This window comes from Notechis scutatus, chromosome 1 (assembly GCF_049901735.1).
Source record: "Notechis scutatus isolate UNSWTSFEM ecotype Mainland chromosome 1, rNotScu1.2, whole genome shotgun sequence".
Taxonomy (NCBI): Eukaryota; Metazoa; Chordata; class Lepidosauria; order Squamata; family Elapidae; genus Notechis; species Notechis scutatus.
Window position 1 is genome coordinate 310,576,393 of NC_142009.1, and position 14,353 is coordinate 310,590,745.

The following is a 14,353-nucleotide window of genomic DNA, read 5'->3' on the forward strand; positions in this document are numbered from 1 at the left end:
AATCAAGATATGGCTGTCAGTTACAGTTTGTGATTAAGTTTCAAGGCTTAGCTTAACTTTTTGGCTTGCCTTGGCAGAAAACTCACAAACATAGCTTAGATAGATTAGAATGTTTATTGCAGGTCAAAATTATAAACATTTGATTTGCAATCACAAATAAATACAAATACAATATAAATACTGCATCATAGTACAAAGGTAGCAGGGATATTTGCACTCTGGACTTTAAACCCAATTCTTCCTCCTTCCTCTTTACGGATTGTTTGAGGCCTTGAAAGTTAAAGGCTCTTATACATTTTTGTTATGATCTTTTTTAGCATGGGAACTGCTGGCCCTCTCCTCACCGGCTTCAATCCCTACAAATATGATTTCTCAGCAGTGGTGGGATTCAATTTTTTTTTACTACCGGTTCTGTGGGTGTGGCTTGGTGGGTGTGGCTGGCATGGCATGGCGTGCCTTGCTGGGTGTGGCTTGGTGGGCATGGCAGGGGAAAGATACTGTAAAATATCCATTCCCACCCCATTCCTGGGGAAAGGTTACTGCAAAATTTCCATTCTCTCCCCACTCCACTAACCTACTTTCCAGCTCCGTTGTCCTGTGCAGGGCAACAAAAGAAGATCCAGCCGATCAGCTGGGACTTGGGAGGCAGAGAATAGATGGGGGCAGAGGTGGTATTTGCCGGTTCTCCAAACTACTCAAGGTTTCCGCTACCGGTTTTCCAGAACTTGTCAGAACCTGCTACCACCTGTTTCTTAGTGTGTATCATCTCTCCCTGTATTGATCATCTGCAAACTGCATGCAGTTCTGTGCTGATTTTGAATAGAGGAATGATGCATTTATTCTTTTAGACTGACATATGGCCATTCTGCTAAAATATGGTGCAGCCCATCATATTAAAACTATACCACCCCCTATGCACATGTTAACTCAGCTTTGGGGCTGAATTTAGCTCAACCAAAGACATATCTCTGGGATGCGAAATCTGTCAGCCTTTAACGATACAACTCACAGCTGTAGCTTGAATTGACCTAGCAACTTAGGTTCACCTAGCAACTTAGAGTTACAAATACTTTTTTTAAAAAACTGAAATATCTGCACTAGTATGAAAACTTACTTCCAACAATCCTGACTTTTGTCTGTGAGAGGTTGAGTAGCAAAGCTGGGTATTTTGAGAGAGGGCTAAAACCATGGAATTGAGCAGCTGCCAAAATGGGTCGCAGTGTTGTTTATTATTTAGTCATTTAATTTTTGGCTAATTAATCACTATCAGTTATTTTGTGATTCAGAGGGAGGTTGCAGAAATTCATTTAACCCACATTACTGCACAATCTGGGAATATCTATCTTGATCCATTTTTTGAGTTACTACTTATTACAATTTATTTTATTATTTAAACCAGGGGCATCAAACTTGATTTCATTGAGGGCCACATTAGGATTGTGTTTGACCTCGATTGGGTTTGAACTGAGGTGGGCGTGGCCAGGGTGGGTGTGGCCAGCTCAATGTTACTCATGTCGGGGCACCTATAGTGGCCTGAGCGCTCTGCCAGCAAAAATGGGCTCCCGAGCTCCATTTTTGGCCTGCAATGGACTCCTGCAACCCTCTGCCAGTGTAAACGGAGCTCCCAGCGGCCCTGCCAAGCTCTACTTTTGCTGGAAGAGGCACTGGGGCCAGTCCTTCATTGTTTCCAAGGCAGCCCCACGGGCCAGATCTAAGCACCCTGCGGACCTTGAGTTTGACACTCCTGGTTTAAACCAAGGATTTTTTTCTTTTTTAAAAATGACTTATTCAATACAAAGAGAAGGGAATTCTATATTGTTCCAAAATATTCACACTGTGAAGCTTGGTTCCTTGCATTGTCTCCAAAAAAGCACTACAGAAATACTTTATTTTGAATAGATTAAAGTGGGAATCTACTGTGAGTCACTCCCAGCAGCAGCCCTAAAAATAGAGATGTTGTAAAAGCAAACATGGCTAGAATGATAAAATGGTAGGTTTAACCCTGCGACCAGTATATCGGTTGACTCATTGTAAGCCTGGCTTTGTGAGCAAAGTCACACAGGCACTGAAAAATAGGAAACTGCTGTATCCTTTTCTTGTGTGTGTGCCTTTGAGTCACATCATTTGCCAAATCTATGACTTGTTGCTCTTCTGAAAAGCCCTGAATATGTGGTTTTGTTAGTGGTCCTGTGGATCCCAAATGGAGATGGAGCTGATCAAGTGGTTGATTTGAATGTGTTGCTGCTACCTTGGGGCATGGGGTGGGATGGGACTTGTATGATTTTTACGTGGTTGATTTTTTTTAATGTTGTAAGCTGCCCAGAATCACCTGTGTGTGAGTTGGACAGCCATCTAAATTAAGAAGGAAGGAAGGAAGGGAGGGAGGGAGGGAGGGAGAGAGAGGGGGAAGAGGAAGGAAGGAAGGAAGGAAGGAAGGAAGGAAGGAAGGAAGGAAGAAGAAGAAAGAAAGAAAGAAAGAAAGAAAGAAAGAAAGAAAGAAAGAAAGAAAGAAAGAAAGAAAGAAAGAAAGAAAGAAAGAAAGAAAGAAAGAAAGAAAGAAAGAAAGAAAGAAAGAAAGAAAGAAAGAAAGAAAGAAAGAAAGAAAGAAAGAAACCACCTGGACAGGTCTCTGCAAATTTTCTTTTCAACATTTCAACAGTGGCTTGCAATTGCCTTCTTCCTAGTGCTGAGTAAGAGTGACTGGTCCAAGCTCAGCCAGTCTAAGGCAGAACTAGAACTCCAGCCTGATGTATGACTAGACATACTGGCTCTTGAACTGGATCTGTCTCCATAGAGGCTATTTATAAACCTGTCATTACAATTGCTTAAACTGGAGGAAGGCAATCTCCAGATACATTTCCAACCCCAGTACCCAATTTGTAGCCCTAAGCTCCTTAGGCAGAACTGACATTTTCAGACCTTCTGATTTTTTTAAAGGTTGGGAAAAATTTAAGGAGCAAAATGGGTTAAGAATTATAGATATTCACAATATCCACAGCACGACTTAAAACCCTTGTTGGCTGGTCTACCAGTAGAGGAAATATTAAAAGGCAAAATCGAAACAATGTTCAACACATTTCAGTCACAGGCAGTAGAGTGTTATTATCACTTTATCATCTAAACCAGGGGTCTCCAACCTTGGCAACTTTAAGACTTGTGGAATTCTGGGAGTTGAAGTCCACAAGTCTTAAAGTTGCCAAGGTTGGACACCCCTGTAAAGGCTCAAAGAGAAAGTGATATTCCCACAGTCCCCAAAGAAGACTGGTAAAGCTGGTGATTTGGTAACATTTTTTTTTAGCCATATTTGAAATGCCAAAGGTTGGACCTAAGATTTTTGCACGAAATGCTTGGCTCTACTAATGAACTGCAGTTTTCTCCTCTACCCTCCCCTGGATGACTGGTTCAGCAACAGAGTACAGTTTTAGACCTGCCAAATTAATATGTTGGCCTTCTGACTGACACGTTCAGGTGTCAGAGTTCTGGTCAAGATGAGCCCATAATAAAGTAACAAATAGTATCTAAAATGGCAGTTTTCGAACGGGACAAGAGAAGCGCAGGAATCTCGAGCAGACCTCTAAAGCACATGCAGCATGCAACACAATCCAGAAAGTTATTTTATAAGTTTGATTCAGGTCTTATTCGGATCGGCGGCAGCTCTACCAAATTAGAAAGCGGTGTATCACAAGACCAGCTCTCTTTCGGGAGGAACCGTTCCTCCACTCCCCCCCCCCCCAACGCACACACAGACACCCCCCACCCTCCAGCTATTCCTCTACAGCCTGGGACCTCCCACCCACTTTCCCAATCCCACTAGCCAGCCTATGTTTAGCTAGATCCTTTCGTGCGAAGAAAGAAAAGCGAAGATGGATCCTTCCCGGGGCAGCGGAGCGTAGGATCGCGGCTTTGCCCTCCCCAGAAAACGCTGGATTACAGTCCTACGCGGTATAACAGCCAAAACTGGACGGCAATGCCGGCTCCGCCCCGCCTGAGATGCAACCCGCCGCCCTTCCCGTTTTCTCCCCCACGCCTTCCACGTGGGAGCGCAGGCAGGGCCGGCTGTCTTCTGGGCTTCCTTCCACTTCTTTCTAGCGCCAGTGCGTCTTCTCGTTCGGGGTTGGGAAGAGCTGGCGCGGTCGGGAGGGTCTCTGTCCTGAGCAGCCCGTCTGTGCTAAACCGACCGGGCTTCTTTTCCGCCTCTGTCCTCGGAGCCAAAGGGAGAGGTTTGGCCACGAAGGCATGCCTGTCTGGTGATCCAGGGCTGGAAGCGGCAGGCTGTGAAAAAAGAAGGAGCGAAGAAAAAAGAAGAAAGAAGCGAAGCGCCGGGTAAGGAGGGGACCCGCTAAGGGGCTGCCGAGAGAATTTGGGGGGGAGGGAAGAAGAAAGAGAGAGACAGAGGAGAGAGAGGGAGGGGGAGAGAGAGAGAGAGAGAGAGAGAGAGAACGATAGAGGGAGAGAGAGAGAGAGAGAGAGAGAACGAGAGAGTATGTGTGGTTTGGGGGTACTAACAATATACTGGGTGATATTTCTAGCTTGCTTGCTTCTCCCAAATCGAAACTTTTGTAGCGTGGCGAAGAGGTGCACAGCAGTTTAAGATTGGCAGCATTTGTTTGTTTGTTTGTTTTGAGATGGCTTACTGTCTCCATTCTTTTTCTCCATTCTTCAACGCCTTGCTTTCAGGCTTTGGGCACTAGGGGAAAGTTTGATGCCGTCCTCTTGCCTTCCCTCATCCGCTGCATCCTTTCTATGGTGGCTTCTGCGATGGCTGGGTAGCCTGGCTGGGTCCCAATCTGGCGCCCTCCAGATGTGTTTGCATTTTAGCTTCGGAAATCCCCAGCTGTTTGACCACACTGGCTGACGGTTATAGGAACGTAGCCCAACTTCCCTGATGGGCACCAGGTTGGGAAAGGTTTTGACATGGTTTCAGGCAGAGCAAGGGAACCAAAAAAAGCAGTGTACCATATTCTGCTCTTGTTATGTGTGGCTGAATGGAACTGGCTGGTGTTCCATGGTTGCTAAGTGACAATGTCTGCAAAATCAGTTGGTGGCAGTTGCTTAAAGTTCATTAAAATGGGGGCAAAGATGTAATTTTGTGTACACAAAGTCAATGAATAAGTATAATGCGCTTTCCTCCCCACACACTGAATCCTACTTTATATGCATCTCCTTCCAATTTCCACTTTCATTTCAGTTCCAGTTCAATTTCATTTCCAATGTTTGCACCTCCTTAAAACTGTGACCATCCTCCCTTTCTTTCCCTCCAGGGTAGATTATGCAAACATGAAGAAGGAAAGTTAGGTTTTGAAGTGCCTTTGTATTTGCAGGTTTGGGTGTGTTGTTTACGAGCTGTTAAGTTTTTCTTCTCGTCTTCGGTGATGCCAACACCTTTTCCCGACTTAACTAGCATGAAAAGTTTACTTCCAGACTACTAGCCATGGTCATCCAATGAGGGAAGTACTCTTTAAGTGCTACATAACCATTCGATCTGCATGTAATCACATTAGCGCGTTGCAGAAGTCGCCGAGAGTTATTAATGGAATTTAAAGCATCAAGAATGTTGTGCGCCTTAAAAACAACTTACCACAGCACAAAATTTCATGGATTCCAGCCCAAAGCATCTGATGACAAAGAATGTTTCCTATTTGTTTTAATGGCAATTCTTGAAAATGTTGAGCCTTTGGAAATGATATCTTTTCATCCCTTATTTTAATTGAAACTAATTTCCAAGGCCATTGCTTACTTTAAAAACATGTTATAATAATGAAGAGAAGGAAGTTGCTAGCCATGAAAAGTTCAATACTGTCATGTTTCCTGCAGATCTTCTGCCTTGAGCTGCAATAGGGAGGGCTGTATGTGTGTTGTTTTTGGAATCTCACATTCCAGTGGAATTTTATTCCGGTGAGCACAACGGAGTTGCTCCTGAGTGAGTGTGTGTGGGGTTTGCTCCTTCATTGTCTTCTGTGGCTTACACAGCGCAAGCATGTTTGTGTGATCAACCACAATTGTTCCGCTTTTTTTTTTGTGCCCGGTGAGCACAACGGAGTTTGCTCCTGAGTGAGTGTTTGTGGGTTTGCTCCTTCATTGTTTTCTGTGGCTTACACAGTGCAAGCATGTTTGTGTGATCAACCACAATTGTTCTGCTTTTTTAATTGTTCATTCTGCAGTTTCATTTTCCTTCAATCACCCTGTTCAAAATTCCTTCTTCAAGGAAAGACTCTCTATATTTGATCAGTCTGCCATCTCGCAAATCTTAGAGCTTCAAAAATGCCTTGCTTTTCCTGTATTGGTTATGGGGAACAAATAAATCTGAGTGAAGGCCTGAAGCCTCCCAGATATATAGGACTTCAGTTCCCATAATTCCCAGCCAGAAGATAGGGAAGACTGGACTGAAGAATCTCTTACCCAACAAGCTTCACAAATGGTGCTCTTTTTCAAATAGAAAAGCAGAATTAAAACATTACAATCATACAGGAAGTCCTTAACTTATAACCAGTTGTTTAACAGCCATTCAAAGTTACAACAGACTTGGAAAAGGTGCTTCGTAGCCCATGAAGCACTTCCAGCTGTCATAAAAAGTCATATCAGTGCCCTCCTATGGTGATGTGACCTCAGTCTGGATGCTTGGCAATCTGTTTGCAATTATGGCCAGTTGCCAAGCGTGTCGTGATCGTATGATCACCATTTGCAATCTTCTCTGCCGGCTTTCCCAAAATATCAATGGGGAAGCCAGCAGGAAAGGTTGCAAGCTGCTGCTTCTGCCTGCCAGGATAGCTCCCAGAGGCTGACTGAAATAGCTGCCTGATGGGCAGAGCTGAACCCCTTCAGCAGGGTGAAGAAATGGAATTTAGATCCTGAAGATCTGTACCCCCAAAGACATCCTTTTCCATGCACAGTGGAGAGCTGGCACCTCTCATGGGGTAAAGAAATAAAGCTCGTGTTCTGTACCCTGCCAAATGCTCGGAGAGAAGCTGAATTCCAACTCTTTCAGCCAGGTGTTAGAGACAAGAGGGAGCTGAAATCCAAGCAGAAAGCAGAGCAAGGTAAAGAGTGCAGGATGGCTCAGGTGGGTGCGTGAGGCCCTAGGATGCCCAACACAGGCCACATGCAAGTGTCTCTCCCTGGGGATGAAAATCCTACTTGAATTTCAGCAGGAAAGGTTTTCAGCTCCTGAAATTCCCAGAATCTTCCCCACCCCACAAGAGGGACCTTGGGCTTTTTCCCTGAGACTCCATCTGCATGATAGCTGGGAGTACCAGCATTGCCGTCATTGACTAAAGCAGTCTCATGGGCTGTCATGTGACATGTCACTTAATGACAGCTTCACTCAAAGACTGAGATTCCAGCCCCAACTGTGGACAGTAAATGAAGACTACCTGTAATAGGGAGAGGTAGATGGATTAGACAGTAGGAGCAGTAATGACTTCTTCCATATCTTGCTACCATTTCAGAGTTCACTGCCTTTGGATGGGGAAGTTTCATTTAGTAAACATGATAAACACCTGTTGTTATATCCTGTCTGCAAAATGTTTTGATCCATGTTGTTAGATCCTGTATTCATATGTTTATTACTGTTCATTAAATGTATATTCCACCCTTTTTCTAAGAGCACAATGCTGCTCATTTGGGGATTTCACTTCATTTTATCCCCAGACCAATCCCCCAAGTTGGGCATTGAGTGCCTAGTCCAAAGTAATTGGATGAATGGGTGAGTTTCCATGACTGAGGATGGATTCTGCTCCTAAATCATCACCTTAACCACTACATCCGTTTAACAGCCTTGAATGGCCATTTAATCAAGGGATGGGAAATTTCATAATGGTACAGGATACATGGTTTTTTTCTTATTATTTCAGGCTCCAGAGATTTACAAAAGGCATGTAATATCTGGTAATGTAATGATGACTCCCAAGGGCATTACAAAAATTTCCCTTTTTCCATTTGTCAAAGCCTGAACAGTATACTGATTGTGAAATTGGTGTAAGCCTCACAAGCTTCATTATTGGTTTTGTTACTTCAGTAACACATGACAAAATAATCAGGGTCTATTTGCAGTCTGTGGTCATGGTTGTCCATCCTTCATCTGGCTCAGTATGTCATATTCTGACATAGCCTTCTTGGTTACCAGCTACAAGTGTTTTTCAAACCTAATATTTGAGATGCCCAGGACTGCATTTTAACTTTCTGTACATAGACTACATGCCATCTTCTTTCTAGGAAACCCAACCAGCTTGTTTCCTTTTGTTTAATATCAAAAAATAATGTCTCCTTGAATCAAGTTCAATTCTTGCTGATTTCATACATGTGGCAACAAGCAGTTTGCCATTGACTCCTTTGATGGTTCTGTATCTTCCCTATCTAATCTAGATATTTTTCTCTACAGCTATCAATGGCATTTGCAGGGGCAAGTCAAAAAGTCAAGATGGCTGCTGTAAAAAGTCAAAATAGCAATACATATTTAAAAGCAGAGGGGTTTAAACCAAGTGGTCAGTACTGCCATCTTGCCTTTGCTTATGGGTGCTGAGTAAAATAATAATTAGGTCAAACATTAATTAGCTCTTTTGAGATAAATCAAGATCAGTTCAGGGCTGTTCTCTTCCATGTCAATTGTATTAAGTTTGTAGCTCATTTGGGATTAGGCATTAGTTAATAATTAATATTTCACATAATTGTTTTGTTGCCAACATACCATATTAAGCAGACTTCTACTTTCCCAGGAAACTTTGGTTTGTTTGTTTATAAGATTTATAAAATCATCAAATGAAAATAATTTGACTCTGGGAAGCATACAGAATAAAAATAAACTAAACAAAAAAAAATGCAAAATGTAAATACAAAATATAAAACTACGGCCAAACGCACAAGAAAACAACCTTTAGCGGGGAACTCCCAAGCAACTGTCCCTAATGCCTGGAGGAATAGCTAAGTCTTAAGGGTTTCCTTAAGTGAATTGGATCCTGTTGTATAAAAGGGGGAGCTCATTCTAGAGAACAGGGAAATCAATAAAGGAAAATATTTGTAGCCCAGGATTGAAATGTGGGGTCCTTAGGGCTCTCTGAGCTTGGTTGTTTTCTTGCAGACATTTCATTACACATTAAGTAACATCAGCAGAGCACTGATGATGTTACCTAGTTTGGGTAATGAAACATCTGAAAGAAAACAGCCAAGCTCAGAAAGCACCAAAGAAAGCACCCTCAGAATAGGGGAAACCAAAGAAAAGACACACTTCCTAGGTTTCATAAGGTGCCAAGATTTAAAAAAAAAAAAAAAAGAACCTGGAGCAAGCCCTTTCTGGGAGCTTGTAGGGTATGTTCATGAGGGAAAGTGGTCCCTCAAGTAACACAGTACTATGGCATATTACCTTCAGAGGTAATAACCAGCACCTTGAAACACACATGGAAGTTTGCATGAGCAAAACAAGACATGCCCACATCCACCCACACTGCTGCATTTTGTACCAATCAGGAGACTAAAACTATAATAAATAAAAAAAATGATAATAGTTAAATTAATATTAAATCATCCTTATCATCATGATTGTAGGTTAAGGTATCTACATAACCAGACCCAATTTTATGACTTTGTTTAAAAATAAATCCCAAAGGCAGACACTATTGCTCAGGCTTAAAAATTACTGCAGTATGGACAAGAATAATTTATTATAATTAACAGAACCATCTTCCTTAGATAATGAGCCATCTTAGCAAGTTTCTCAGTCGAGCCATCTCTATGTCATCTAAGAAGGAGAGCTCTTTTTCCCCCATTTTGGCTGATCACAGTCATCTTTTCTTCATTCTGCACATTTATATCCTAAATAAAAGCCCAGATCTTCTTTCAGTTTACTTGTCTTGTAACTTGACCTTTTAAGGCATGTACCAAGTTGCACTTTATTTAAACACGAAATACAATCCAAATAATTTTTGTGATGACTTTTACTTTTTCCAAACATGATTAGTGTACTGTTTATTAACGGTATCATTTTCTCTTTAAAAATATAAATCCAGACAGGGCAAGTCAAACTGTTGAAAGAATCAAAATGCAGCTACTGGATTTCAGTCATGGTGATGTTGGAAACAAATATTCAGGATGTGAAGGAAAAGTCTTGCATAGTTGGTAGAAATCTTAAAAAATGGATAATGGTATGATTATTTTTGTTTGTTTGTTTTTGCCTTTCTTGGTGAGTGAAGCATCCAGGAGAAATTGGAATTGGAAGGGTTCACTTTGGCCACAAAATACAACCTTTGCTCAGTGCAGGAGTGTAGATGAAGCTATTTACTCTGCTTAAGACATGCTAAGAAGGATTTCTCAAGTTTAATTTCTCTTACTGCTGGAAAGTCTTTTTAACATTGAGCTGGAATCTCTCTTCTTATATCTTAACTCCATTCTTCTATATCTTTCTTCTGTATGAAGATGTTTTTTTCACTTAGTCTTTTTTCAAGACTTCAATGTACTCAGTTTCCTCAATCTGTCCTTGAATGATCCTGGTCATTTCCACAGTAGTGACATATAGCACCACCCAGGCATCATTGAAGCAATATAAAGCCTTCCCCCATTATTATGCTGGCAAAATTATGGCTGGATGACTCCAGAAGATGTTATAAATCACAAGCATGGAAAATGACCTTAGTTTTTAATCTCTTGGTGTTCTCGTTGCCCTTTTATGAACCCGTATTAGTCTGACTGACTTTTTCTTAAATTGAGGTGCTCTGAACTGAACACATTGCTTAAATGGGGTCTGGCTATTTAAGCATACATTAGGATTGTTTGTTCATATGGTTTGAAAACTATATTTTGTTGATGCAGCCTAAAATTACATTTGCCTTTTTTCAATCCTGTCACATTGCTAATTCATATTCAGATTGAAATCAGCCCCAAATTGTTCCTCAGGAACTCTTCATCAGTGACCAGTTACAAGTCAGACTTTTTTTTTATCAAAAAAGTTGTTAAAACTGTGCAAATATAGACCTCAAATAATCCCTGTATTAAGGATATGGGCATTTTAGAAATGTAAAATATAAAAGTAGCAATCATACATGCCTTTGAAAACAAATGGCAATGAAGGAGAATGCAGCAACTGCTGGGGAAACAGCAATTAAATAGGGAAGGAGTAGCAAGTACAGTTTTTAAGGAAGACAGGGAATCCAATATATGTTCTGTACAAACTTTTTTTTCTACGTAAGAGAGGGAGAGAGAGCATGCATTTTTGATAAGCACAGATAAGTCCTGTTATGTATGTCTTACTTTTGGGACTTGGGAGTTCAAACAACAGAAGAGTGCAAAGAAAACTGGAAAACACCTGTATGTGACAGATACATACAGGAGCAGGAGAGGAATGAGAGAAAAAGGGCAGGGAAGAGAAAGAGGACTGAGAAGCCAGCCTATGTGTAAAGAAAGACAATACGTTAATTTGGTAGGAGGAGAGTGAAAAGGAGAAAGATTGTGATATCTGTTCATTTTACTTCCTTGGTTCTCAAGGATTGACACTGCATGGTGTCTCCAGAAGTTCCTAAAAGAAGGGCAATGAAGATAGGAGTTCCTTATCCACAGCTACTAGCTAGAGCTGTTTGGCTGACCTAGGGTTCCTGAAGCCACAATCCTCTAGGAGCTGCGGTGTGATGGGATGTGTACCTGAAGTAACAGAGGGGGAAGAACAACATATTTTTACTTGAAGTCGAAAGAGTCATCAAACTATATGTACCATTAATAACTCCCAAAACCAGAAAAAACAAATTACCCATAACAATAAGGAAGCTTCAATCCAAAAAGAAATCACTTTGGCGGAAAAACAAATCTGGTCACGTTGCCAACTTCAAAAGCCGATACAAAAATTTATGCCACCAGATAAAAACTGAATGCACCAATTATCACATTAAACAAGAAGAAAACCTACGCATCAATTCCACCCGTGCTTTCTACAATTTTGTAAACAACAAACTAAAAGACTCAAGGTCCATCCCACCCCTGAAAGGACCTAATGGTAAAGACTGCAATGACAACACTATTAAAGCTCTTTAACACATTCTTTGGCTCAGTATTTGTAAACAGCAATGGATTATGCCCAGTATTTCCTAGTCGAATCACAGACAACTACAATGATCTAATACATATCGATTTTACAGTAGACAATGTTGAAAAAGCACTACGCAATCTAAAACCATCTCTATCTATTGGACCGGACGGAATATGTGCCTACTTCTTAAAAAAGCTATCCACTGCCATAGCCGAACCTTTAAGCATAATCTTTGAAATATCTTTCAGGACCAGCTCCTTGCCAAACCTATGGTCACTAGCCACGGTCATCCTCATCTTCAAAAAGAGAGACCCAGGCCTAGTTGAAAATTACAGACCAATCTCTTTATGCTGTGTCACCTGTAGAGTCATGGAATCAATTATTAACCAATCCATCATCCTCCACTTAGAAACAAACAACCTACACTCTAATAAACAATTTGGTTTCAGGAAAGAACTATCCTGTAATCTGCAACTCTTGCACTGCAAAAACATATGGACTACACAACTCGATCAGGGCAAAGCAATAGATGCAATCTACATAGAGTTCTGTAAAGCCTTTGATTCAGTGGTACACAACAAACTACTCCTAAAACTAAAATCTTACGGTATCTCTGGACACCCGCAAAACTGGATAGAAGCAGTCCTGTCAAACAGAAAATAAATGGTCAAAATTGGGAGCGTCCTATCAAATTCTGTACCTGTCAGCAGTGGTGTCCCCCAAGGCAGTGTTCTTTGACCAACTCTTTTCATACTCTACATAAATGACCTCTGTGATCATATCAAGAGCAACTGTGTTCTCTTCGCTGATGATGTAAAGCTATTCAACACCACAGACAATACTGCTACCCTTCAAAAAGACCTTGACTATGTATCAGAATGGTCAATCAAATGGCAACTTCAAATCTCAACAAATAAATGCTCTGTCTTACATATTGGCAAAAAAAATCAGAAAATAAAATACAGGCTGAATAGTCAAGACCTTGTTGATGATCCAAACTTTGTCAAGGATCTTGGAGTACTCATCTCTAATGATCTAAGTGCTAGAGCCCACTGTAACTACATAGCCAAAAAGGCATTAAGAGTTGTTAACCTAATCTTATGTAGCTTTTTCTCTGGTAATATTACACAATAACTAGAGCATACAAAACATTTGCTAGACCAATACTCAAATACAGCTCATCAGTCTAGAACCCACATTACGTATCTGATATTAACATAGTTGAGAAAGTCCAGAAATATTTCACAAGAAGAGTTCTCCACTCCTCTACTCGTTGTAGAATACTTTATGCCACCAAACTCGAAATTCTAGACCTAGAAAACCTACAACTACCCCGCCTTCAGTCCGATCTAAGTATAGTATATAAAATCATACATTGCAATGTCCTACCAGTCAATGAATACTTCAGCTTCAACCATAACAACACAAGAGCAAACAATAGATACAAACTCAAGGTTAATCACACCAAACTTGACTGCAGGAAATACGATTTCGGCAACAGAGTGGTCAATGTTTGGAATACTACCTGATTCTGTGGTTTCTTCCCCAAACCCCAAAAACTTTAACCTTAGACGGTCTACTATTGACCTCACCCCTTTCCTAAGAGGTCTGTAGGGGGAGTGCATAAGTACACCAACATGCCTACCATCCCTGTCCTATTGTTTCTTTTATTTTTTTAATTTTTCTTATACGTATCCATGTATTCATAACTATGTTTTTACTTATACCTATTATCTTGTAAGCAATTGACAAAAATAAATAAATAAATAAAAATAAAGATTTGGCCAAATCAGAGCTTTCCCGGGAAGAAACCCAGATTAAGAGACTGTACAGACTGTGTAGTCCAGAACTGGAGGCTGGAGGAGTAGAAGAAATTCAAGGTAACCACATCTTACAATCTTTCAGGTTATATCTAGTAGCTTAGAAAATTATAGGTTTAATTTGGCAAGATTCTGTCTGTTAGGTATAAGCAATTAAAAGGACTTGAATCCCACTGTCTCATCTCTGGGCTGGGCCCAACATGAGGCTAGTTCAGAGGTAAGTGTTGCTATATCCCTCCTGTGTCTGGCCTGGTCCAGCTGATAAGTGAATCCAATTACTCTTTCAGACTGTGAAACCCAACTCAACAGGACATTCCCAGAACTCTAGAAAGATTTTGGTTCTGAGGTCTAAAGAGGCAACATGCTGGAGCAACTAAATTCCACTCCCAGAAGATCAGGAGTTTCCTTGGTATCTGTTATATTTTGAAGAGGTTTTCTCCTGTACAATATTGGAATTTCTGGAATGAGTCTCTTGAGAGAAGCTCAAAGAGAGGGTGTGCCTTTTCACATCTATTAATTCCAAGCCATG

At 41.0% G+C, this 14,353-nt stretch overlaps 1 protein-coding gene across 1 annotated transcript in view; it reads left to right on the top strand.

Annotated features, from left to right (window-relative positions):
- The first annotated feature begins 3,831 nt into the window (after positions 1 to 3,831).
- The window catches only part of LOC113413663 (inverted formin 2), a 47,362-nt gene continuing 36,840 nt past the window's right edge, over positions 3,832 to 14,353 (top strand). Inside the window, exon 1 of the mRNA XM_026670106.2 lies at positions 3,832 to 4,323. The gene's annotated coding sequence lies outside the window, so the exon portion shown is untranslated. The remainder of the gene's footprint in view (positions 4,324 to 14,353) is intronic.